Source organism: Camellia sinensis, chromosome 12 (assembly GCF_055761805.1).
Source record: "Camellia sinensis isolate YWXY chromosome 12, ASM5576180v1, whole genome shotgun sequence".
Classification (NCBI taxonomy): domain Eukaryota; kingdom Viridiplantae; phylum Streptophyta; class Magnoliopsida; order Ericales; family Theaceae; genus Camellia; species Camellia sinensis.
In genome coordinates, this window is record NC_138972.1 from 105,093,623 (window position 1) to 105,098,019 (window position 4,397).

Below are 4,397 nucleotides of genomic sequence, written 5' to 3' on the forward strand. Positions count from 1 at the left end.
TTGGCTTCATGTACTGTTTTTCGCAATTCAGCTGTCTATGCCATCATCTTCGGCCATCATGACCGAGATTAGGTCTAGTCACATTAACAAGTGTACCCTGTTAGAATTCATTCAATTTATTCAATGTGTGAATGAGTTTGCCTTTCAATTTAAGTTTTAGTACGGCTTACATTTGGCATGTTGGCAGATGATAAAATAACTGTTTTGGAGTCAGAAAAGAGAGCTTGGGAAATTTCCTCGAATTATGAACATATAGGGGCTTCTTGCATTTTTTTTACACATATTGTCACCAACCTTTTGATCCTTCAGTAAATAATTGGGATGTGAAGTATTTTTGCTGTATCATGAACTACTTATTTTATTGTTTCGATAAATAACTTTACTCAATAATTTGTTTGATACCAGTGCAAACCACATTATCTAAGTAACCTTCCCTCCTTTGCAACATTATCTAAGTATTGTTGATGTATTGAAAGCAAAAAAGAAGAAATGAATAGCAATGACTTTTCTCAGAAGTTTCTATTTACATCAGCACTTTCTCATCAGTGATACTTCACAACACTTCTTTCATAACAACACATATGCATGTTCTATATTGGAATAAATGAATAGTAATGACTTTCATTATTTAATATTGATGAGTTTTCTTTTTTATTTACTACATCTGTTTCCTAACTCAATTGCTGAAGGTCTCTTCAGGCTCTGGAGATGCAAGAATCTGAACACAAGTCCAATTGCCTGGTTGGGATGATGGGTTCAACTTCCATGGTACTGCAGGTAAGCACGTCTTTTATTTTTTTCCTATGCAGTAATTTTACATTGTATAATTGGATCGAGGACACTATGAATATGTCTTTCTATATTTTTATTAGACATGCACTTGATTTCACATTCATGCAATGGTTCTGCAGGTGCCAGCAGCAGTGGACGAAGGGGATGGGCGAGTGAGAGTAGTTGGCCCCTTCCAATCGAAGGGTTTTATGGAAGGACTCGAACAATGGGAGCTTATAGTGATGCCAGGACGACATCTTGTACTTATTAGTACTTATTTTTGGATGGTTGGAACTAAAATGTGTAATGGGAGTAGTTGGTTTTTCCTATATTATGTATGAAATTAAATTATTGACGTTGGATTAGATTTGGTTCTTATGGAATTTGTAATATATATATAATTAGACGTTCAATATTAATTTTTTGGATGGTTGGAACTAAAATGTGTGCACATTGTTGAATGCTTGATAACATATTTAGCGTTGATGGATTATATTGTTTATACAGGGTACAAGTTGTATTAATAATGGATACATGTTGTTTAGAAAAAAAAAAATATAAAAAAACACGTTAAAGTATTTGGCCACCAAATATTTTGGTAGCTAAATACATAATCAAATGTTTTGGTGACTAAGAATTTAGTAGCAAAAACATAACCCAATGCACTTTTAGTGACTAATACTTTAGTCGCCGAATGCACCTTTTGCCGACTAAATACAGTTTCGTAGCCAAATATATACTTTCGGCGACTAATTATTTAGTAGCTGAAGGTGACACCTTCCCTGATCACAACAACTTAGTAGCCAAAAAGCCTCATTCGGCGATTAAAGGTTTTAGTGGTGGAAACATAACATTTGCCGACTAAACTAATATTAGTAGCCAAATGTAGTCACTTTCGGCGACCAAACGAAATTAGTCGCCAATACTATCGCCGACAGGGTAAAGGCGACGAGCTTGGCGACAAAATATTTTAGTCGCTAAATCGTTTCAGCGACTAAATATTAGACTTTTGGCAGCCAAAAGTGACATTTTTTGTAGTGATTTTAAGTGTATAATAGAACTTGACTTGAAATGTAGGAAGTTGACTACAATTAAAAAGTTAAGGAATAAAATAGAATTTGGTATAAAGTGTACGGTTGCAAACTAATAATTTGTCCTAATATGCATATAGAAAATTAATACTACAAAAAAAAAATGTACTTAGGCCTTGTTTGGTAACATGTTATTTTAGTAATTTTTTGATTTTTTGACTAAGACATGAGATAAAAAAACTAGTATGTTTGGAATGAATTTTGATTTTTTACGAAAAGACTTGTAAAAAGTAGAGAAAAAATTGAATCTTTTACTTTTTGATATAGGTTATAGGCTTTTTGATTTTTTTAGTAACCTCTTGACTTTTAGGCTAAAATATGTGTATCCCAAACAAGGCCTTAATATGAAAATTTCACTTTAAACAACAAAGCTGTATACTATAATATCTAAGATAATTATATTTCATATTTTTTTTAATTATCAATTAATTATCTTACTTACACATCATTGAATTTAAAAAACAAAGTTGTATATTATTTTTCTTTTTTAAATTTATAAACTTTTTTTTTTTTTTTGGAATGAAAATTTGTAACATTGTAGAAATAGTTTATGTACAATTTGTGGCTTGTCTTATTACATAGTTTTTCTAGAGTGGCAGTTATTTGATTATTTTAAAATATGACCACTTAATGTCTTAAATATGTTAGTATAATTTTGTATTTCATCATCCAGAAATATGGTATTTGGTGACTGATGGTGGGACATGGCTGGTTGAATAAATAATTTTCCCGCAACCAGCTACTAGCTAGGAACATTCCGTTTGGCCTAAAATCGTCATCACTGACATTAAGCTGAAGACTTTTCAGTTTCATAATTAAAAAAAAAAAATGAAGACTTTTCAAATTCATTCATTTGAATGGATCGGTAACGTGGGCTAGCATTAATGCTTTTAATAATGTTATGAATGATCCTTACTCCATTTCGTTTTTTAATTAGAAAAAATCAGTATTGAAATATGAAACTGATATGTGCAAGTTAGTTTTATTTTAGTCAAGCTAGGGGGCTGTTTGGGAGGTTAAGAATTTTTTAATTTGTTACCAATTTAACTTATTCATAAAATTAGTGAGTTTGGTTAAATATTTTACCAATTTAAACCAACAGTTTGAGTAGATTAAGCAGGCTAGAAATGAAAAAGGATATCACTGACCTGACAACTATAATATTTTTATAATTTCAAACAAAAAACTAATAGTTTATTTCAAATCTTGGCACAAAATTTTAAATTATTCAAATACCTGATCATCATATTTCACAAATTAATATACAAAAGAAAAATCATATCAGGAAAAATAAAATAGAAAATTTGTGAAAAGCTTTTTTTGAAGAATTTGTTTAGTCATAGATGCTATGAAAATATTAGTGATTCGATAAGCTGTATATGTTTAAACCGTGTTATAAAAAAAAATTAAAAAAAAAATAAATGTTTTTTCATGATAATTTTACACTCTTTGGTCAAGATGCTTACATGGTAACTTTTTTTCTTTTCTTTTCTTTCCTTTTTTTTTTTTTAATTTTTTGCAAAACTTTGAAAATACAAATCCATTTTTTTTTATATATAAAATTTTGATTTTTGAAAACCACTCGATAAGATATATCAAACAAAATCGTAATTGAATATAAAATTATGTAAAATGAAAAAATAAAATTTTCACTTTTTTTTTTTTATGATCTGAAAGTATGATCTTTTTTTTTTTTTTTACTTCTAGAATTTTACATTTTTTAGAGATGTTTTGTGTAGTAATTGTGAAAATTATAAATGTGAATATTTATACTTTCATTTCAATTAGTAAAATATCATAAATTTTTTAAAAATATAAAAGTTAGTGTGAATATTCATACTTGTTAAAAAAATTCACAGGTCTTAAAAATACATATTATTCTAAGGGAAATGTTTCGTAGCTCGAAACATTTTGGCCCGAATGGCTCGAGGGAGAAGACGCAGAGAGAGGCAGAGGGAGAGAAAGAGAGAAGCAGAGGGAGAGGGAGAGAAAGAGAGAAGCAGAGGGGAAGAGAGAGAGAAGACGATCGTCGCCCCGGCCAGCCGCCGATCGTCGCCTCTCCCAGCCGCCGATCCGCCGATCGTCGCCCAGCTCAGCCCCGCCGCAGCCTCCGACCACCGTCGCCCCGCCTCCGCCTCCTCCTCCCCCGAATATTATGCCCCCTCCATTCCTCCACCTCCTCCCTCCTTCCTCCTCTTCCTCCTCCTCCTCCTCCTTTCTTCCTGGTTTTCGTTCTTCATCTGCAAAAAAAAAAAAAAAATCGAGCCATTCGGGCTCCCCGTTTTCGAGCTACGTAGCACGATCGTTATTCTAATTTATTGAAAGTATGATTATTTCGTTATTCTAATTTATTGAAAGTATGATTATTTACATTTCAAAAATGTTAGAAATCCCAAAAGTTTTACCAAGTGTCTTACGCTCGCATGGAATTTGCATGGTATGGATCTTATACCTATGTAAAACATTTAATAAAAATTTTAATAAAATTTTTAAAATGTCTTGTATTTTTTGGGTGAATAAAATGTCTGGTATTAC

The 4,397-nt window shown here is 31.5% G+C and overlaps 1 long non-coding RNA gene across 1 annotated transcript; it reads left to right on the forward strand.

Moving 5' to 3' along the window:
- Positions 1 to 1,214, forward strand: LOC114256794 (uncharacterized). Its single transcript, XR_003627324.2, has 2 exons — positions 1 to 777; positions 912 to 1,214. It is a non-coding gene; the product is annotated as an uncharacterized LOC114256794 (long non-coding RNA).
- Positions 1,215 to 4,397: the final 3,183 nt, after the last annotated feature.